Source organism: Pituophis catenifer, unplaced genomic scaffold (assembly GCF_029215685.1).
Source record: "Pituophis catenifer annectens isolate HBS135680 unplaced genomic scaffold, rPitCat1.0.hap2 SCAF_1, whole genome shotgun sequence".
In the NCBI taxonomy this organism is placed as follows: Eukaryota; Metazoa; Chordata; class Lepidosauria; order Squamata; family Colubridae; genus Pituophis; species Pituophis catenifer.
Window position 1 is genome coordinate 262416284 of NW_027256881.1, and position 24271 is coordinate 262440554.

A 24271-nucleotide genomic window follows, 5' to 3' on the forward strand; every position below is an offset into this window, starting at 1 on the left:
TGGATCCAGATAGGATGTTTCCTCCAGGAATTGCGGAAACTGTCGCGCGACCACACTCTCAACAACCTTCGCCAGAAAGCGAAGGTTGGAGACAGGGCGGTAGTTAGCCAATATTGCCGAATCCAGGGACGGCTTCTTGAGGAGAGGCCTCACCACCGCCTCTTTCAAGGCTGCGGGGAAGTGACCCTCACTCAAACAAAGCGTTGATAACACCCTGGAGCCAGCCTCGTGTAACCTCCCGGGAGGCCAGTACCAACCAGGAGGGACACGGGTCCAGTAAACATGTGGCCGCACTAAGTCTCCCCAAAATCCTGTCTACATCATCGGGAGTCACAGCATCAAACTCTTCCCAGATAACATTCTCAAGACTATTCCTCACCCTGCCCTGATCTACCCAGTCAGAGTCCAAGTCTCCCCGGATCTGAGCGATTTTGTCATGCAGGTATTGTCCGAAATCCTCCGCCCTGCCTTCCAAGGGATCCTCCCGCGCTCCCAGGTGAAGCAGGGAGCGGGTTACCCTGAACAGGGCAGCCGGACGATTCGCTGATGACGCAATAGAGGCGGAAAAGTAATTAAACTTTGCCATCTTTATTGCCACTAGGCAGGTCTTAATATGCGACCTTACCAGTGTTTGGTCAGATTCAGCGCGACTGGCCCTCCAACCGCTCTCTAGGCGTCTTTTCTGGCGTTTCATCTCCCTCAGCTCCTCGGTGAACCAAGGAGCCGTGAGGGATTGACACCGGGTCAGAGGCCGCAAAGGCACGACTCGATCCAAAGCCCCACCAGCCGCCCGATCCCAGGCAGCTACCAGGTCCTCGGCCGAGTCGTGTGCCAGATCATCAGGAATTGGCCCAAGCTCTGTCTGGAACCTATCAGGATCCATCAGGCACCTGGGGCGGACCCATCTAATTGGGTCCGTCTCCCTGCGGCGGGGTGTAGCGGTACAAAGGTCCAGACGAAGGAGTGAGTGATCTGACCATGACAAGGGTTCCATGTCTATATCCCCTATAACAAGATCACTCAACCACTGGCCAGAGACAAAAATCAAGTCTAGAGTGTGTCCCCCCCCCCCCCCGTGAGTAGGGCCATGAACTAACTGGGTCAGGTCCATGGCCGTCATGGAAGCCATGAACTCCCGAGCCATCCCAGACTTTTCACCAACGGATGGCAAGTTGAAATCACCCATGATCATAAGTCTGGGTGTATCAACTGCCACCGTGGCTATCACGTTGAGTAGCTCAGACAGTGCTACTGCCACGCAGCAGGGAGCCAGGTACGCAAGCAGCAAGCCCATCTGAACCCCATGACCCCATCTCACGAAGAGGGACTCACATCTGGCAATCTGAGGCACAGTGGTCTCCCTCGAACCAAGACCTTCTTTAATAATAACCGCCACCCTCCCGCCCCTCCCCTGGGCTCTCGGTTGATGGTATGTTCTGAAACCTGGTGGGCACATCTCGACCAGAGGGACTCCTCCCTCCGGTCCCAACCAGGTCTCCGTAATACCTGCCAGGTCCGCTCCCCCCTCCTGGATAAGATCGTGAATGAGGGGGGCCTTATTTACCACAGACCTAGCGTTGCACAACATCAGCCGCAGGCCCAGGTCCTGAGTGTCTAAGCCACCTAGTATCCGAGGGGAGCCTTGGGGGCCGGGGCGCGCAATTGCTCTCAAACAGCGAGTGCGCGTCCCCAACACATGATGTGGCCCCCTGCTCCCGCCATATCTGCCCCTCCCAACCACCGTGCTGATGGTATTTCCCTCATTGGGATAGCCCTCCGCCCCCTCCCCATTCCCTCGACCAATGTCCTCCAAACCGGTACCCCCGTGCCGGGCTCGGTTCTAACCTTGGTGGATTACCCCCCCCATCCCCTTTGGTCGTCCTCCCGGTTCCCCTTAAAAAATTATTAAAAACCCTAATTAAAAAACCCCTTAATCCCCGCTTTGAAACATGCTACCTCTCAGGGCTCCAAAGCCTGTCCTTAAGGTAGGCCTTTGATAACGTGGAAGGCCATCGCCGCGAGAGGGGGGCATCTCACAAGCAGGTCTGCCGAGGTATAAGCCATACATAGATGAGAGGTAGAAAGTCTGGTCAGGAGTTTGATAAATAGTCTAAGGTATTGGAGCAAGATGGATCTCAAAGCCAGTAGGCTGGACTCCACTGCCCTCTCACTGCAGTGGGAGGAGTCCCGTATCAGTTCATCAAAATTGGAGGTAAGAATCCAAGCCACCCTCTCACGGTGGCTAGCCCAGATGGAAAGGGCTTAGGAAAGTTAGATGGTCTATTCCTCCATTGGTGAAAGGCAGCAACTCCCTCAGCTCCCGCATGACAATTGCCCAGACACCCTCCAGCTTGGGGCTCAAGATAAAAAAGGAGCCAAACCATAGAGGCATGATGATATTAAACCCGAGGGAGAGAAGATGTTCAAAAGGGAGAGATAACATACAGCTGGACACAATCTGGAGGCGAGGAGCCGAAGACCAAGTCAAAGGCATGGCAAAGGCATGGGGGGGGAGAGATCAATCGAGGCGACCAGATGACCAGTTTTTTGGCCGCACTCCAGCCTCTCCGACCCCCAGAACTTCATAAATCCCCCTGATTGTATCTCCCACCTCCAGACTCCAGCCCCCAGGTCAGATGGTCTATTCCAGGTATAGATGGTAAGGCCAGAAACAAAGCGGCCATATCTCCCCCCTTCTTCACTACTAAGCACCAGGCCGCCGCCGCCATCGTCTCGCCATCAAGCCACAGCCGCCATTGCCACCTCAGCTGCCATCGTCGACGCCGTCCGGAACCCGGCCCCTCAGCACATCCCAGGACCACCGGGACAGCATCCAGGGCCTGGGAGGGGAGGGGAGGGCCCGCTCCATGCCGCCACGCCCACAGCCGCCGCCGCTCCGGCCTCCGCGGCCTCCAGTGCAGAAGAAGGCTGCCATCCTCCTGCTTTACTTTAATAAGTATTTAATAAGTATTTACTTTAATAAGTATCCAAATATTTGGAAATATTGAAGTTTTCTAAAAGTTTTCCATCCATTGTATTTTCATCCTTTCTGCAAAAGGCAAAGGAACCTCACATGTTTTGAAGTTTCCCCATTATAATCTATGGATTTTTTTAAAAAAAATTAAATTGAGTAGCATCCATAAAGAGTGATCGGCATAGAACTGGGTGACTTTTTACATTTAAAATAAATATACTTAAAAAAAAAAACTTTTATCCTGTGCAACCAAGAAAGGTAGGCATTAAATTAATAGGTGCAGGGAGTAGAAAGAGATAGTACACATCTTTTTAAAGAGTTTGTATGGAACAGCATGCTTATCTACACTGAGCACATGCAATTATAGTAATTCTTTGTAGACAAATGTAAGTGGTTTGCCAAATAAAACCAAAGGAGCAGAATTTTCACTGCTGACTCACTGTGAAAGTGCAAAACTCCTTTGGTGCTTTAAATACATTTCAGTCAGAGGTGAAATCCTCCGTGGATTGCCACCGGTTCGCTGCCTGTGCATGCGCGGTGCGTGCCAAATGCATGCTGTGCATGTGCGTATGCTCGGTATGCGCCAAACACACACTGCGTGTGTGTGCATGCGCAGTACATGCCAAATGCACACTGTGTGCATGTGTATGCGCAGTGCACCGCAAATGTATGCTGCATGTACACGCATGCACAGTGTACACCAAACGTGCACTTTGCACAGAAAAAGGAGGCTTAAGAAGATAAGTTGAACAGCACAGAGGGGAACAGCTGTTCCGCGCAATTTAGATTCGCTAGAAAGCAGGATTTCCAGCTTTCTAGCGAATATAAATTGCATGGCACAGCTGATTGTTGGAAATACCAGTTCAGACGAACCGGTAGCTTTTTTTTTACTACTGGTTCGCCCGAACTGTTACTTTTATCACTGTTTGCCCGAACCGGTGCAAACCAGTAGCATTTCACCCCTGATTTCAGTACTATATATTTTCTTTAACTTTACACAACATTTCACTGCCTAGATGTTGTTGATTTATTTCAACATATTTCCTAATGTTATCCATACATTTTTTGATTTTGTTTAAATAGACTCTACTATTTCATGGGATATAAGTTAGGGCAGTGCTTGAAAAATGATTTTTTTTTAAAGGGGTGAGGCTTCAGAACACACAGACTTATGAATATAGCACCTAGATGCAACCTTTTAAAAATGGCTAATTTCTCCCTTCCCCAGGAATCATGTAGCATGTAATATGTACCCAGTCCCTGGAAGAAATGCAGCTGCTATAAAGAGTTGCCATCAGGAACTCCATTTGTACTGCAGCACACCCTAAAGTACTTTTTGTTAACTCAAATCTGAAGTGGGATACTATAGGCTAGAAATGGCACACATCATGAGTTACACAAATATGATGCATTCAGGGCTACCATTTTCCGGTAAGATAGGATGTAATTATCTACAATTCCTGTTAAATTGCTTAGTCTGGTACTCTGAGCAGCATCAAACAGATATATCAGCCCATCTATTTAGATCACCTAGTACCAGTGGTTGGATTCAGCCAGTTCACACCTATTCGGGAGACCCGGTTTTTAACTTTCTAAGCAGTTCGGAGAACCGGTTGTTGGAAGAAATCTTATTTTGTTTTTTTCCACTTTACAGGGCTAATCCTGTAAGGAAGGCAGGAAGGAAACATTCTGGTGTTATTTTTAGCCTAATCTTTGTTGTCTTGCTTACAGAAACTGCCTCTCTGGTTAACCCTTATTACATTGTAACAGCTAAGGCAAAGCGCCCATCGATGTGAGTGACATTGAGTTGGCCACACCCACACGGTCACATGACCACTGAGCCATGCCTACCCAGCTGGTCATTACGGCAGAGAACCAGTTGTTAAATTATTTGAATCCCACCACTGCCTAGTACCTATCAACTAACATAATTTTAAGGCAGGGATTGGAAACTTCGGCATTGTCATGTTAATGAACAATATTTGCTTCTTATTATGGGCATTACTTGAGAATGAGGAGAGTCATAGTTCATGTCTCATTTCTCTGTGAGGGAGGCAGCAAGCAGAGTGCATACATATGAGAAATATGAGGGTTACATCAGAGGTCAAGGAGCAAGTCGACGGCTGATGTTGAACAAATCAAAATAAGACTTGATGAAACTCACTTAAACAGTAAGTTTAAGGTAATTGCTTTCTGATGTTAGTTTCTGCTTGCATAGCTAGATAAGCTTTTTTCATGTAAGAAAAAAACCTTTAATTTTTTTGTAGCACAAGGTGTAATTTTAAGAAGATAAAGTTAACAGTATTTGTGGGGTATGTGATCAGACATGGATTTACCATACCAAGCTAAATGTTGCGCAATTACAAAAATAACAGCAGATTTGAATTCTTGGGGTAATAACACATATTTTTAGAATCCCTCACTGAAAAAAATTGCCAAAATTAATTTTCACCCTGTTAAATGACACACCCTATTTTCACAATTCCCTGGATCTTTCCATTTCCATTTTTTTCAAAGGTTTTCCCATCCATTTCAACAAAAGAGAGAAAAAAATAGTTGTGCCAAATACTCTCCTAACTGAAGTAAATGAACCAATATAGTAGCTAAAAGGCCCATGATCACACAGAGCTTCTGCCAAATTAGAGTATAATTTTCTAATCAAAACTCTCTTTTTTCAAACAGCTACCTATAACAAATAAACATTAGGCACTTAATTTTGAATTACTGGGTTGTATCTAACATTAGCAACTGTATCATGACCAAAATATGAAACTCAGGTTCCAAAATGTTTTTATGCCATAATGCTCCTCTCATTAACCTATGAAGCACTCTCTGCCCTGAAACCTGGAACCATTCTTTAATTCAAACTGACAGATTGCAATTATAATTCTAATTCATTCATAAAAGGGATGAGCATGTGTTTCATTATTATATTTCTTCCCAACTTATAATACACATACAAGGCAGGTGCAATCATGCATATAGGTACGTACAAATTCTCTTTCACTGGCTGTGTTTTGCTTTTTTATTTTCTTGGAGCTTTTATTTTGTTTTCCTTCCTGAAAGATTTGCAGGGATGAAAAATCCCCCACTGGCAGCAGTCCATTTCAGAGACTGTCAAAAATTGTCAGAGCTTTTCACTTACCACAAATAGAGAAAGACCTCAATCTTCTCTCCTTCTTTGGAATTGCGAATCTTTCAACCTGAACTTGTAAAATTATTTATTGTTACTATGTCTGAATAGAAGGAAAGAAAGGTTAACTTAGCCTCTTCATGATTCATCTTTCATGAAGAGAACCTTTATAATATCTAGATGCTATTCTATTTTATTCAGATTTCAATTATTATTTCTATAAAAATATGAAGGTGACCCTCTTTTTTGGGGGGGGGGGGGGTAGGGATATTGTTCAGGTATAAAACTACTCATAACAAAGCCTTACATACTAAGTAGGGGTGAAATACAGTAGGTCAGTGATGGCTAACCTTTTTGCCATCGCGTGCCAGTAGAGGGTGGGGGAAGTTCGCGCGTGCACGTGCCCACACCCATAATTCTATGTGCCCCCCTGCACATGCGCATGCAACCCCCCTCCCCCCTCTCGCTCCTGGCACGCGATGGCTTGGTAGGCCCATTTTACTTTCTTACCTGGCTCCAGATCCTCTCTCTGCATCTGCAGAGGGCGAAAACAGCCTTTCCCACTCCCTCGGAGTCTCTGGAGGCTGGGGACAGCAAAAAATGTCACTTCCTGTCCCACCGGGAGTTGGGAAATGGGCCCTTTCAGGCCTCTGGAGGGCCTCCGAGGGAGTGGGAAAGGCTGTTTTCACCCTCCGCAGATGCATAGAGAGGATCTGGAGCCAGGTAAGAAAGAAAAATGGGCCTTCCCCACCCCCAGGCCCTCCGGAGGCAGGAAACAGCCTGTTTCCCTACTTCTGGTGGGCCCAGAAGGCCCGAAAATCAGCTGGCCAGCGCGCACATGCGTGCCCACTGATATGGCTACGCATGCCACCTGTGGCACGCATGCCATAGGTTCACCATCACGGCAGTAGGTTCTGACAGGTTCTGAAGAACCTGTCAGGGCATTTATTAATCCCATGTTTGGCTCTGGGACTAATTACCCTGGTTTAGAGGAGATGGGTCGTGGCTTAATCCAAGTTGCAATAATCTGAAAAGAAACGCGAGGAAGGTTTCTAATAAAATTCATTTATTTGTTATAAAGAAAATAAAACACCTCACTATCTAAGAAAAGTTAATTGTTACATTTTTGAAAATAATTCTCCTGCCGGTCCAAGACGGACCTTGCTGGCAGGAGAACAAAGGAAAGAGTGTGTGAAGCAAGTGAAGGAATGTGGGTGGATACGGAAACACGTAGCTTACTGATAACAATTCTTGGCAAGCTACGGAGGGTCAGATAGTCCAGAAATAATTGGCTCAGCTGGTAAATAAAATAACGCAGTGACAGAACCGGTAGAGAAAATTTTGAGCAGTTCGGAGAACTGGCAAATACCACCTCTGGCTGGCCCCAGAGTGGGGTGGGAATGGAGATTTTGCAGTATCCTTCCCCCAGGAGTGGAGAGGGAATTGGGATTTTGCAGCATCCTTCCCCTGGAGTGGGGTGGGAATGGAGATTTTGCAGTATCCTTCTCCTGTCACACCCATCAAGCCACACCACGCTCACCAAACCACGCCCACAGAACCGGTAGTAAAAAAAAATTGGATTTCACCACTGATACTAAGACATTTATTCTATGAAAAATGAGGCATTAGTTTCTAACATTTAAGATCCTCTCCTTCTAGTTACACTTTCTACATTTCCTTTCAGAGTCAATGTCCCCTGTCTTGTTTCCAGGAATGGATCTATCTGTAATTGCTAGTGCTGTATTTGGAGGCTTTTCATGAACAGGACTACTCCAAATACACAAAGAAACAATCAAGGAAGAACTGTTTTCTGTGAGAAAATAGCCATATCAGTGAAAATAATATTTGTGCCATCCATAGTATTTGATTTCTAGATCTGTTTTGATCTTCTCTTCATATTCTGTAAGTGGCTTCGTGGGAAGCAGTGTGATGATTTCCTAGTGTAAACAGCCGAAATTTATTTTTTAAAATCAAGCATGGATAATAGACATCAACAGGTGTACTGGTAAAGTACGTAATCACAGCAATGTGATGATTATGTTATTTTGTGTGTTATCATTATTTGGGCATTGTAGTAGTTTGCTGTGGATGCTTCTGTTTGTTTTCCCATCTAAAGAAAAGCATAGAAAATATAGAAAAAATAAACTGTAGGAAATATGATAACATAGAAAGCACACCAACTTGAAAAAAGTATTATGTATCTATTTTGCACTCCCCACCAACCCACCCACCCACCCATTAATTGCTATTATGCGGAAGAACCTAGCTGACTTATCAAGGCTATGACCTATTTAGCATATGGATGGAAAGGTATCAGGAAATACCGGATTGTTGGCTAAATAGAGAAATTGAAACATATCCTACAAATGATAGTGGGAAATTACTTCCCTACTGAGGCTAATATGTGTCCATGAAGTTATTAGACTTGAGCTTGGTTTGAAAATCGATTTACTTAAACAAAAACAAAGTCTGTATTTTTCTATCTGGCTTTGAAAGAAATGTCTAAATTTGATTGTTTTTCCTTTAAATTAAAAATAACATAAACAAAATCTTCAAACCTCATCACCAGAATAAAATACCTATAGCATGGAAAATATGTTGCATAGCTAGATGCATGAACTGATATACCTTACTCTTGTTTTATTCTCTTTAATTATTGTTGTAAATGTCTTCAGATTCCTGACAGTGAAAAGTGATGTGTGTGTGTGTGTGTGTGTGTGTGTGTGTGTGTACACAAATACATACATAAAAGATAAATAGGGATGATTATTCCTATTCTGTAACATTGCTTTACTGACAAAGTTGTGCATCTGTTCTGTGATATTTTTTGTGATCCTGTTAACGAAAGAAAATATTTTTATTACAGTTCCTTATGTTCAAATATGTAATGTTTCCAAATTTACATATTTTATGTGTAAATTTCTAAATATAAACATTTTTGTATGGATTTTTTTTTTTTTTTTGAAAGAGTAATATTTTTATGGTGGATGCTAATTGATTCCCAGATTTTCACTTTTGTTTGTATCAGAGATTCCATTATGGTGGATTATTTCACATCACTTGAAAATAGATTCATAATACTTTTATTTGTTGTTCTTACTGGAGCCCAGTGGTGGGATTGGCCACCAGCCAATTCGCACCACTTCGGGAGAACCGGTTAACTTTCTGAGCAGTTTGGCAAACTGGTTGTTGGAAGAAATTATTAGGGCAGAGAACCGGTTGTTAAATTACTTGAATCCCACCACTGCTGGAGCCTGTATGGCAAATATCTTTTAAAGATGAAAAGGCACTCAGAAAATAAAGGTGGCAAGATTAATTAACACCCACCTGACATAGGCATTTAGATGAGACATTCTCATCTAAAGACTTTGGCATTAACATTTTATATTTTAGCTAAGATTTGATATAAACTCAAGATTTGAAGATCATAAAGTCAATTCAGATTTGAGATTCAAGGTTCGAAAGTAACAGAATTCAGTTCAAATTGGATGGAGATTTCATAAAACAGAGAATCACCATCTATAAAGCAAAAACGCCTAAACACTTATATCCTTTCAAATCAAAATAACAATTATGAGAAAAAGACAATACAGAATCCTTCATGCTGTTAGCAAAGAGTCTATAGGGAATTTGTGCTAAAAACATTTCTCAAGAATCTGAGTATAACTGAAAAAAATGACAACTTCCATAAAGAAGTGTTACAAAAAAAAGTTCTCACTAAGGAATGAAGAATGAACTCTCCTTAACATTGGCACTTCAAGGTTGTTGTTATAGCTTATTGGCAGAATTAGTTTCTTCTGGATAATGCAATACGTGTTGTTATTTGTATGACACTTTTTGTTATCATCACTATATATATAATACATTATAATCATTTTAAAAAATATATTGATATTATATAAGCAGTAACAAGGATCCTATCTTGGCTCTCTTCACAAAATTCACTCAGTATAAGGCTAGTTAGAGAGAAATTAGTGTATGTGTGTGTGTATGTGTGTGTGTGTGTGCGCGTGTGCGTGTGCATGTATGTGTATGTGTATGTGTGTATATGTATATATATATCACATATACATATTGTCAGGACTCCAACGAATGCCCTAATTAACTCATGAGCCTCGATCCAAGTTTCAAAAGAAATCCATTTCTTAGGAGCAACATGTCGACAGCTTTCCAAGTGTAGTCAACTCTGCTGCAAGTAATTTATGGCTCAACTATAACCCTATTCTCCCCCACTTTTCTCAAGCTGTGTCATAAATCACATTCTCCAAGAGACACTTTCGTGGGCTGTAAAAATCATGCCTCACAAACTGGCTCTGGTAATCTGAGATCCAACCTTTGAGGAAGGTATGCATGGAATGTGACTGCTGAATTGCTCCATCAGTTCTCCCCACTTTCTGCCCATGGCAACTCAAGACCAGACTAGAAATGCTTTGCAAGTTGACACATATACATATACATATACATATACATATACATATACATATACATATACATATACATATACATATACATATACATATACATATACATATACATATACATATACATACATGACATTTTCAGGAAGGCTAAGAGAAAATAAAGCAGAACTGAAGTTGCTGAAATACTGCAGACAGGGGATATAAAAACTCAAATTTCAAGTAATGAAATATAAGGGTATGAAAATAGGAACAAAATTATACAAGAAAGTCCAAACCAGATTAAATTAGAAAACCTCTTTTTGTCTACTTTCAAGTGAACCTGCCTGAATAGATTCTAACAGTAAAGGAAGACACCAAAATTAGAGAAGCACAAATGGGAAGACATGATAAAATTCCCTGACCAGCTACTCATATCACTGTTATATTATACCAATCGACATATTACTAGCTTCCTCATATATGGAATAAATGCTACAAGAAGGAACTCTGAAATGCCATAAGTTCCAGAATGTCCAATGAATGTCCAAAGTAGTTTTGAATTCTTCAGAAGTGATTTATTGATTTAAAAGTATATGAGTCTATGTGACATCTTGAATTTACCTTGAGAATCATTTTAAACATTCAATGTGAAGGGAAGATATTTTTCAAACTTCTTTCAAATAAAATCACCTCTTCAATTTTTGCAAAGCTTATTAAATATTTAAAGACCTTTGCCCATCTGGATAAATATAATAGTTTGGCTTTTTCTCAGATGATTTAAAAATATATTGGGTTCTTTATATCACAATCATGAAAAATATTTAATATTATTTTATAGGAAAACAAACTAAAATTCTCATCCATCCATATAATCCAAATAAAGTAACTGTAGCTCAAGAAATTAGGGACATAATTTTTCTTTGACTGTTTTATGTGTATGGATATTTATTTCTACAATAAAACTGATTTTTTTTCTCTGACTTAGTTAAAATGATTGCCAAAAACTGGATACAAGTCTTCTGCAGTAACTAGTAAATCCTACTGCACCTCCTTCTTCCCTTCCTTCCTTCCTTCCTTCCTTCCTTCCTTCCTTCCTTCTTCTCTCCCTCTCTCCCTCTCCCTCTCTCCCCTTCTCCCCCACTCCTTTTTTACAAATTGTATTATGTACTAGGTACCATAAAACTACTTTCTGGAATGATAATATGTCTCAGGTACTTCCTATATCTAAAAATATTATTATATTTCAAAGAAAATAGTGCATAGTGCATTAAAGGTATAAAATGCATGTCTGTTGGGTATGTTATGAATTTAGTGTATATTTTTAATATCTTTTTTCTATTCTTACTATTAATATCCAGAATACATAAAAATCACAAAACAAATTGATAATTATTAAATATATTACAGATTAAAGTAATTTGCCATTTAGTTTACTAGAATTAAACTCTGGATAGTTTCTGCACAGCCAGGATTAACACAAAGACTGTAGCAAATGGCACATCTGCTTCAGATTTCTCTTCTAAAGATTGACTTGGTCCCTGGATGAGATTCAGAATTTAGAGGAAAAAAAATGGTCAGTACTCTCATATAGTCTAAAATGAAAGGGGGAAAAAAACACACATGACTAAATATCTTGCCTTTCATCTGAACAGTGTGACATTTGAAAAGCTAAATTGCTATGAAATGTTGGATGAAGTGCATCAAATTTCATAGTAGTTGAGGCAGAAGTTTTTGATCTCTGCTCCTTTAATTTTTTTAAGAGCCTAAAACATTTTGTATTTTGTATTTTTTTTGGACAGAATGTAATGAAGTTGGCACTGAAGATAACCACTGTAGTGAGGAAAATTTCAGGAAACTAGACTGAAGACCACATGACTGAGCTTCTGAGATATGTGTGTGCCCAGAACACAGTTTCACAAGCTCTCATTTCATGTTACACCTTACCAATTTAACTCATAAGTGCTTCTTTGCTGCGAAAACACATTCTCAATGATAGGGATGGAAAAGTAGGAACTTTTGTTCCCTAATAAATTGTCACTTTATATTAAAGGCACTATAGGATGTAATTCACTACTAAATTAAGATGCCATGTTTATCCATTTTAGTCAAGCCCAAAAGCTGTTCTAACCTATGATTAAGTACTTGAATTGATGCAAAACAGTTTCTTCTAAGGATGTTTGAGATAAACATTTCAAGTTCATTTTGCTGGTGCTAAATGAATGAAACATTCACTTACCTAAGGCTTTAATTGAATAACAGAAAAGGAAGTTTTGTTTTGAGTAGCAGAACCTAATGTGCTCAGGAGATAAATCTTGTGCTTTAAAAAATCATTTTAAGTATTGTGAAAATATCTATATGTCTGTATTACAATTTTTTTTTTTGATAATTTTATTGAAGTTAGAAAAACAGAGTTTCCACAGAAATGGAAAAGGATTCAGCTGTTGCATTTGCTGCTCAAATCTGAAATGAACTACTGCTAGACCCAAATATGTAAGCATTTGAACATTATTTCAAATACAGAAATGTCAGTTCCAGTCCCACTTTCACAAATTCTGAATTTCTATCCAAAGGCTAGACCTAATTTACAAAACCCAAAATCATACAGCACTGTGCCTGAAGATACATGCAAGATTTTAGAAGGAAAAGATGAAGAGAGATTTCCTCAAATATATGTGTCTTGTACTTGCCTAGGACAAGGTTGATTATTGACTTCCTGTATGTGTGCAGAGACCAACTGCATCATAAATTTATCAGATTGTCAGATTCCCCCATATCTCATTGCTTCCTACTGTATATCTTCCTTTGGTAGATACAGTATTAAAAATGCTAGTATTGGAGTGGAAGCAATAACAAGAATCTTAAAGAATGGCTTTAGCCATATTTCCTTGAATCTGATGTTTTTCCCCCATCAACCTACAAGATAGAATTCATAAAAAGATGTACAACTTCATTTTTAGATATGCTGGCATTTTTTCGGCAGGTTGATATTTCAGAATTGTCATCTTCAAAGTTCCCCACAGGCACCATTGTTAAAAATGGTTATGTAGAACATTCTACCAGACTTTTGCTACCCACTATGAAAAACATGGAAATAAGTCACTATTCTACACATTGGAATCTTTCAAACACAGAGACACACAACCAAGCCTGCTAGTGTTACTGTCACATAAGTATGATTAATATCAATTCCTGGAAAAAGATTCTGCAAAGACAAAAGAGAATTGTAGGAATGTTCTATTATTTTTAAGAAGCTACTTGTATGCGTCATAGTGAGATTAATTGCTTTTTCTAAAGACCTGTTGCACTAGCGAACAAATAGTTGGATTGTGCATATACATAAGGCCATATTAACAAAATAACCCCTCAAGCATTGAATGATATAGGTAGGTACCACAGCCAGTACTTCTGTGCAATGTTTAAAGATCAGGATAATATGAAAGTGATGACAATTGTGTGAAATATGGCTTTGTCCTCTTGTAAGGACATACCATCCAAACACGTACATGATGTTCAAACAACATAGTTGAATTTTATCACCATTTATATCTTTTCTATGAAGATGTCTTGCTCCTGCTAATTGCTATTATTCATAATCATGATACCAATCTTGTAGTAACATGTATAGTTGTGTGTGATTTGTGAGCATCTTAGCATATAACTGATAGAATTGAAACTGGTATCAGCTCTGCTCTAGTTTTTTTTCCTGCTAAAGGACAAGTTGTTATTCATCAGATTAAATTGCTTCAGAAATCAGCATTCTTTGTGAAATAAATTGGACCCTCAGTCGTCATTTCAATTCTTTGACCGGGTTAGAGTTGAAAATTCAGAACTTAAATTCATTCTAAATTAGGCATCTGGACTTGAATCAATGTCTAGTTATAATAAGTCACAAGATGTTAAGGGGCTTGTTCCAAATGTGACGTTGAATGACTACTCATATAACTGCACTGTCAGGGTAGCAAAATCTGTCCTTCTCTACCTGTTAGCTGTTATGCTAATATGTGACATGATCTGGTGAGGGTATTTCATCATGTAATCATTATATGCAATCTAAGGGAGGAAAGTGAAGATTTTTTTTTTACTACTCCCACACATTCTGTGTGCACATAGTTCCCCACAGGCTTTCTTAGGGAAAGGACAATTATTCATGCAAATGTCATCAGTTCTGTCAACAAAGCAAAACAAAATCAGTTTTAACACTTTCCATTAATCACCAGTCCTCATATTAAAAAAGACCTAGTGTTAAAAATCCCTGCAGTTATTTTTCTGTAGTGTAACAGATTTCTTCCCTTCACAGCATGGTATCATTTCAGGAAGTTTTGCATAGTCATAGAATCATGGGACTGAAAAGGGATTTGGGGGGGCGGGGGTGTCTTCTAATCCAACACCCTGCACCAAGGCAGGAGTATATCATTTCAGGCAAATGGTTGTCCAGTCTTCATGAAAACCTCCAGTGATAGAGCTCCCACTACTCCAGAAAGCAAACTGCTTCACTGCGTAATAGTTTTCAGTATTAGGAAATTATTTCTTATTTGCAGGTTGGATCTCCCTCTGATGAGTTTCCCACCCATTGCTTCTTGTTCTTCCCTCAGGTTCCATGGAGACTAAACTGATGCCCTCTCCCATGGCAGCTCTTCAATTATTGGAAGACTGCTGTCATAATTGTCTTTAGTCTTTTCTTTGTTAAACTAAACATACAGTAGTGGCCAAAATTGTGGAAACCTTTTGGGAAAAGTGTATTTTTGAGGTTTGATGGTTAATAACACCACTTTTTTTTTTTTTTTTTTTTTTGAGTTTCAAGATAATCATATTCCACTGCTGGAATGGTCTGGGAATAGCCCAGACCTTAAGCCAATTGAAAATCTATGGAGCTGACGAAAGAAACTTGTTAGTCAACAGCGACCCAGCAATAAAACCCAATAGAAGCAATCATTCAATCTTGGTTTCACATGATAACAGCTGCAGAACTAAAAGACTTGGTTCACTTCATGGGAAGACGTAAGGCCGTAATTCATACTAAAGGTTACCCAACTAAGTATTAACTGACATGGTAATAATTTTTGTATATCTTGTTTTTTCTACATGTTTCATTTTTCTTCTTTATACTGTAACTGCTATTCTAATAGCAAATCCTTCATAAAAGTTATTGCATTACATTCTTGATTAAATTATTTTTCCATTGATATATAATTCGATGGTACTACTCCAAAAAATGTGGTGTTATTAGCTAGTTTTAGAAAATACATTTTTCCCAAAAGGTTTCCACAATTTTGGCCACTACACTTATTTATTTATTTATTATTCATATTTCTATGCCACCTACTCTCCGAGGACTCTGGGCGGCTTACACCAAAGACAGTATATTAAATAGCATATTGCCCCCAACAATCTGGGTCCTCATTTTACCCACCTCGGAAGGATGGAAGGCTGAGTCAACCTTGAGCCGGTGAGATTTGATCTGCTGATCTGCAGTCTAGCTAGCAGTCAGCTGAAGTAGCTGCAGTACTGCACTCTAACCACTGCACCACCTCGGCTCTTTCACTACCACTGTACTGTCATAGAATTAAGCCTCCTATTCCATTACCATCTTTGTTGATACTCTCTGAAGTTTTTCTAAGGCTTCAGCGTAATTTTTTGAATTATGGCAGACATAGTATTGCAAATATGATCTCACCAGTGTGTGGCACTATCACTTCCCTTGTTCTTGATGCTATCCCTCTATTGATGCAGTATAAGACCATATAGACTTTTTTGTCAGCTGCATCACAATGCTGATTCATACTTAAGTGGTGGTCCACCAGGACACCTATATTCTTCTCACAGGTGTTAGTGTGGAACCAGGAATTGCCTACCCTGTATCTGTGAGTCTGATTTTTCCTGCCTAAGTGCAGAACCTTACTTTTCTTGCCACTGAACTACTTCATTAAGTTATTTTTGCGTTCCCATGACGGGGGAATAAAAATATTTGGCTTTCTAAATTTCACGATGGCTTTGCTGAAATTAGGTGAGAAATGGTTCCTTCCAAATTAATTTCTTTTCTGAAGTGATACATATTCAAAACTGGGGAAAACAAAACAAAACAAAACAAAACACCAAATAGCCAGGTTTTAACGTAACCAAAACAGTTTTTCTTTTCCTTAAACTGAAGGAAACCTACTCCAGGTTCTTTTGTTACTATCCCTCCAAATAAAAATGGATATTTTTTTGTGGGAATGACTAAACTGTTTTTTTTTTCCTTCCTTCAGGAGATATGGACACCCATAAGTTTAACATTGTTACTAATGGGGAATTCTATACAGGAGAAACTATGCAGTTATAAGGGTATGTATGGGACAGAGAATGGGGAAAAAACGGGAAGGAAATTGAACCATCAGTCATCCCATTACTGAAATTGGGCTGGTATCTCCTAAGAGATAAGCAATAAGAGATAAGTGATGATACTCTTATCTAAAAATCCAGAAAACAACAACAATAATTTATTATCAAACTAGTATGTTGCCCAACTCTCAGTGATTTTGGCTGCCTCACAGCAAAGAAATTACAACAATATCCATAAAACCTTTTTTTTAAAAAAGGTAAATGATGGTAAGGACAATGAAATGAGGCATCCCACTCTCCTTCACCAAAGGCTTGGGTGAAGAAGAGCCAGGTATTCATTGCTCTTTGAAGCAACAGAAAAATGGGGAGGGAGGGGTATCCAAATCATAGGGGAAATCTCATTGCAAACAGCAGGCACTACTCAGAAAAGGCATATTTCCAGGGTCTTGAGAAATCACGTTATTTAATCGAAGGAACTTGAAGCATGCCAACCTCCCAGGATTGAATCAAAAAATGTATTTTAAAACTTACTGTTTCACCCTGATTCCCACATATCCATTAACTAATAAAAGATATCCTTGTATTGTTAATGGCTCAGAAAATTTAAATGTTTCTCTCAGTTGTTTAGCTCCAATTGACTAAACAAATTTAGCTTTCAGTTATTGAGTGAGTAACTGACAAATTGTTTTAACAGATAATAGTCCCACCTTCTTTCTTCCTAGAAAGTTATAGTTTATCTATCTATCTATCTATCTATCTATCTATCTATCTATCTATCTATCTATCTATCTATCCCACAAAGCAAGTAACAATGAAATCAGTTAATGTGTCACTCACAGTAACAGCGTTTTCAAAAACAGCATTTTCAAAAACATTTAACTTCAATAGTTAAATGAAGTTATTGTGAATTCCGGATTGGAATCATTCATGCATCTAAAACTCCTACTGGGTGTTTTTTTATTGTTGCATACATTTCTTTAGACAGTAAATAAGTATAACAATTATTTTTAAGTGCTAAAAAAGAACATTTGGAAAGCTGAGTGATTTTTTTGAACATAGAATTCCATATTAAGTTAAAATTCTCTAATTGGTATTTTTACCTGTTGGTAACAGTGATTCTGGGAATGTGTGTGAGTGTGTTTGTGCGTACAGTATGTAAGTGTATTTGTAGCTTACAAAACTAAATGCCCATAGTATTTTCAGTCAGGATGATTGAATGGACTCCTCAGTTGACTTGGGAAATGGGTTGCATAAGCTAAAGGTTTACTTCCAAATCATACATTCTGTGATTGTATTGTGTTGTGTTGTGTTGTGTTCTATTCTATTCTATTCTATTCTATTCTATTCTATTCTATTCTATTCTATTCTATTCTATTCTATTCTATTCTTTCTTGATAAAATATGGATTTGGATCTTTTGATTTGGATTTATTAGATTTAAATTGTCATTTATTTAGGAGAAACATCAGTATATAGATAGGAAATATTAGTGTGGACCAGTCACTTGGTAACACCGGGAAAAAGAAGCATTTCTTGACTGCTTCAGATGGCTTCACATGCTTTTAAATTTTTGCCTTCAATCCCAAGGAAATCATTTTGTTTGGCTCAGAACAGGGAATACACAAGTTGCTAAACAACCTTGGAATATATTGCCAAATGGTTTTCTAAATAGTACCTGTAAAGTAAATTCAAAAACATGGAATAAAAACATATCATTCATCCCTTGCAGCTTCAATTCATGTGTCATACAAAAACATTATAAAAATGAAATAAAGCAATTTGAAGATTTGAGTCAGAAAAAATCCCTAATGGTTTTCTTTCTTTTGAAAGCAACTATTATGAGCTGCAGAAATTCATATTTTGAATCAGGAATTATGAATTTATGCAGTAGTTCTAATTGTTAGTCAATATTAATTTCATTGGGACTTGTTGTAAATGCAGGTAAACTTGCATAGCAATAGATGTGGGTAGAATATAATATGGTCCTAATATTCTTGTTTTCAGTTGTTTTATTTTAAATTTCAGTTGAACTAATTCTAGGATAGATGCACCTTGCCTGATGAGCAATAACATGGAAGTGTTTTTATTACATTCATTTCTATCATTAAAAAAAATCTTGCCTTGACTTTTGAATGACAGCTTTTATTTATAAAATAAATAAAATTGCAGAGTGACTGATATTTAATAGCTTTAATAGCTGGGAAAAAAAGATGAATGGATGAAAATAAATATTACAAATAAATTGCACTTTAACAATATATATTTATTTAACAAAGTTACATAAAAAATGTATATAGGTTACTTTTTCTCCTCCATCATTTAAAAATCTTATAAATAATAATACAAATTTTGGCATGTATCACAATTTCAGAGCACATTACAGATACACTTTTGACAAGAATTTGAGGGTTATGATATAGTGCTAGTCCATGACAAATCCTGATAGAAGTCAGTTCACAACCTTGAGTAAAGTCCTAGATTTCAACATGGCTAAACAATGACCAGGCTAGAAACAATGAATTCTAGTCTTGTTTTAGACATAAAGCCAGCTAAGTGACTTTGACCAGTCATTCTCTCTCAACCCTAGGAAGGAGACAATGGTGAACCAATTCCAAAATCTTGCCAAGAAAACTGCAGGGATCAGTCCAGGCCATCATTAGGAGTCAACACTGACTCAAAGGTACAGAGAGGGAGAGAGAGATAAACAGCTTCTTAAATTTAACATTGTCAGCAGCCTTTGAATCACTTGCTTCCTTTCAATTTGATATTATTATTATTATTGTTGTTGCTGTTGTTGTTGTTGTTGCTGCTGCTGCTGCTGGAAAGGAAAGTCATGTGTACTTTCTTTGTTTCTTTAGGCTAGAATATCTCTACAGAACATATTCCATATGTTTGTCAACTGCAAATTTACCATGTTCTCATTATTTATTTCTACGTTATTGCTTACCAGTTGTGTTTCTACTGAAAGATAGATAGATAGATAGATAGATAGACAGACAGACAGACAGACAGACAGACAGACAGACAGACAGACAGCCAGACAGATGGATAGGGGTAGGGGTAGGGGTAGGGATAGGGATAGGGAGAGAGAGAGAGAGATGGAAAGATGGAGAGATGGAGAGCTGATATAGATTGATAGATTGATAGATTATAGATGATAGATATAATATAGATATAGATAAATTATGGTAAATAGATGATAGATATACTAGATAGATAGATAGATAGATAGATAGATAGATAGATAGATAGATAGATAGATAGATAGATAGATGATACATCGATACATCGATAGATACACATATATTATTATATATATAATTATTAAAAATTATTATTATTATTATTATTATTATTATTATTATTATTATTATTATTATTAACATATATTACTTAACACACACACACACACACACACACACACACATGTTTTCTGAGGTTTTCGCGGGTATTTGTATGTAGGTCTTTGGTTATTCAGGTTTTCTCCCGCGTAAAATTGGAGGTGTCTTGGCGACGTTTCGACGAAGTCTCATTCGTCATCTTCAGGCTGGTGTTTTCAGCTTTGTGCTTCTAGGAACAATGTGGGATCGCAGCTGTTTCTTCCTTTTAACTGCTAGTGGGGGTGTGTTCTGATTGGTTGGGGGTTTGGCTGTGCTCTGATTGGATGGGGGTTGGCTGTGCTCTGATTGGATGGGGGTGTGTTCTGTTTAGGTGGGGGTTTGGTTGTGCTTGTGTTAGTCTGAGTTGCAGGGGGATTTGAGCTGGTGAGCTGCATTGCTGTTGTTTGGCTTCGCGTTCATGGTCGTGCCACATCTTCCTGGTGGGTGTCAGTTTGCTTCATGTATGGATTGGAGGGGTTTAAAGTGGCTAATGATGCAGCTGTGGTCTGGCTTCTGGTTTGTGGTCATGCTTCATCGGTGTGGGTTTGCTTTTTGCGTAGATGTGTGGTGGTGACATCCTGTGTGGTTTTCTTGAGTGTGGATCTGGTGTCATTCTTTGTGTTAGGGACTTGTTTGTCAATGAGGGCGGGTTTCCAAATGGCTGGTAGGTGGGAGGTATCATCTTGTTTATTCATGCTGTGTGGGCGTTTTTCTATCTCGATGGCTTCTCTGATTATTCTGTTGTTAAAGTGTTCAGTTTTGGTGATAGTTTTGGTCTTTTTAAAGTCAATATCATGTCCTGTGGCTTTAAGGTGTTGGACCAGGGAAGAAATTGGTTCCTCTTTTCTGACTGAGTTCTTGTGTTCTTCAATGCGTGCACTTATTCTTCTGTTGGTTTGTCCGATGTATGTGGTGGGGCAGGCGGTGCATGGGATTTCATATACTCCTTATGTCTTCTTAAGTTTTCGCAGGTGTGTATATGCAAAAAATTAAAATCTCGGGTGTTTTCCCACATCATGTTAAATAAGTTAGTTAAAATGTTTAAAATTCTGGTTAAAATCCTAGCTTAAAATCTTCCAAAAATCCTCACAGAGCACTCTGCAAGTTCCTTTAAAACCTTAACTAAAATCCTACCAGTACCTTAAAAGTTTTTTTTTCTAGCAATGTTTCGACAGGCTCACAACCCTGTCATCTTCAGGCTCTTATTTAGTTTAGAAGCTATGGGTGTGTTGCGAGGTCAAAGCTGTTGCTTTTCTATGTTTGCTGCTGCTGACTAATGCCGGTTAGCCTGTAACTCTGTGTTCTGATTGGAGGACAGCAGTTTTTCTTCCTGCTTCCTCATCCTGGCTGTTTGGCTATGTGTTACAGGCCTAACCTTTCTCAGGTTCTCTATTATTATCTGTCTGCTGTAAAGGGGAAAGGATTCTGGTAGGCATCCCAGCACCCTTGATTGTTAGTTGAGATCTCAGCTTGTCTGCTGGCTTAAAGGACCTTGCAGAGTGCTCTGTAAGGATTTTGGGAAGATTATAAACTAGGATTTTAACCAGAATTTTAAACATTTTAACTAACTTATTTAACATGATGCGGGAAAACACCCGAGATTTTATTTTTTTGCATATATATATATATATATATATATATATATATATATATATATATCACTGACGACGCCTTAAAAGGCAGAAATAGCTATCTGAGTTTCCCAGAGAGCAACACAGAGTTGCAGCTTGTCAGCAGAAAAAAGGCCCAGAAACTTGTGAATGAGATTTCACAGAACCTAGGGCTGTAGAACAACTAAGTTTACGTAGGTAAAACCTGGCTAGAAAGAATATGCATATATATATGCATGATAACATTTTAGCTATGGCAGAAATTGCTAGCTTTCTGGAGGTTTTCCCATCCAGAAAGTAGGAAAATAGGATTGTATCCTGCTTCCCCTCTATTTAATATATAAATATTGACTCAATCATTGCAGCTTTAATCTAATGTGAAACTCCACCCCCCATCCCACCTCTCAATTTAATAATAGACACACGGTCATGCAAAGACATTCTGCCTCTCCGAAAAGGTCTATGGGCCCTTGTAGATTATTATAGAGAAGAATTGCTTACAGTTAACTACTCCAAAACTAATATTATGGTTTTTTTTCAAAGGGACTGGGATGTCATAAACTGAGATAACAAAACTCTAGACCAAATTTCATATTTTAAATATCTCAGCATAGTATTGCAATAATTGGGCATCTGGCAGGGACAAATTAAATCTATCTCCTTAAAGGCCAATAACAGTGCTAAGTCCATACTCAGCTTCTTTTACATTAGAGGAGCTAAGAATGTACTCACTTCCATAAGACAGCTAAATCTATCTCCCAAAAGTTTTCTGGCTCATAAATATAGTCCTCTAACAACCTAAACACTCCGTATACAATTATTACCCCCAAATTCTTAAAGAGCGGTAGTTGGAATAACTTGCTGCTCTTCTCAAAATCGGGGTTGATTTTCCTGCGATTTTAGATCTGGTGGGCTAGCGGTATTTTTGGCAGAAGCTTCATTTTTTCAGCAATTCCCTAGTTGTAATGAATTTTGCTGATAACTTCCCCTCTTCTTGGAAAGCTAGGACCCAAGTTGACCTATGTCAGTGTGCTTGCTCAGGTAATAGTCTCCTAGCCCTGGGATTTCCAAAAGTGTGACCTGTAATGCATCTTACCAGGCTTGTGCATATTTGACATAGCTATTCAGTCAAAGAAGGACATATTAGGCAGTGGTGGGTTCCTTCCAGTTCGGTCCGGCCCAGCCGGTAGCGGTGACGATATGACATCACCGAACCAGTTCTCCCCCCCGCCGCCCTCCCACCCCCCACTCACGTTATTCTTACCTTTTATTTGGTCCCACCCCCAATCTATTGCTGCCTCCTGAGTCCCAGCTGATGACTAGAGGGAAAAAAACTGTTTAAACTCTTGTCCCAGGGCTTCAAAGGGCCGTCCTACAGCTGATCAGTGTTAAAAGCAAACAAATGAGTCGGGTCGTAAGTGCGAGGACAGGTCGTAAGTGCGAGGACCTTCCAGAAATGACTCTGACCAGCTAGCCACGCCCACCTAGTCACATGACCTCCAAGCCACACCCACAAAATAAGCCACGCCCACAGAACCGGTAGTAAAAAAAATTAGAACCCACCCCTGATATTAGGCCACTTTAACTAACAGTATTTAAAAGAACAGACCTTTCCAGACAGCTTTTTATTTAGCATCATTTTCTTTTACACTGAAGAGCTTTCTCTCTAGGTCACCATAATGTCTTGCCCTCTGCATTAGTAAAGGAAAAGATTTTCCCTTTTCAGTCATATCTGACTATACAGGGAGTTGCTCATCTCAGTTTTTTTAGCCGAGGGATACAGTGTCTGAAGACCGTTCTGTGGTCATATGGCCAGCAGGGATATACGACAAGGCACATGAAATGTGGTTACCTTCCCACTGAAGTGGTAACTATTTATCTACTCACCTTTGCATGCTTTCGAACTACTAGGTGGGCAGGAGCTGGGACAAGTAACAAGAGCTCATAGCATTGCATGGTGTTCAAATCCAGGCTGTCAGTTTTCCAGCTGACAAGCTCAGTGTCCTTAACCATTGCGCCATTATGCCCCTCTGCATTATTAGAGATTCAGCAACCAAAAGACTCAATCTTTTGCAGACTGAACTTGTTTCTATGCTTTGGCATAGAATCCAACTAGATCATGTGCTTCTATGCAAAGCTTCAGTTTAAATATCTGATTCAAAGGTTATTTGATTGGATCATCCCAGTAAATAACCAGACTGATCAAATTGCTTCTAGCATATTTGAAACAATTTATATTAGGTAGATTCAATTTGCCCAGATGTTTTCAAATCAACATTCATGAATTTATATATATATATATATATGGCGCTCCCATGTGACACCTCTCCTGCATGAGCTGCATTGGCTTCCAGTGATCTTCCGAGTGCGCTTCAAGGTGTTTCTTCTCATCTTCAAAGCGCTCCATGGCTTAGGACCTGGTTACTTACGAGACCACCTTCTGCCTCCGATAACCTC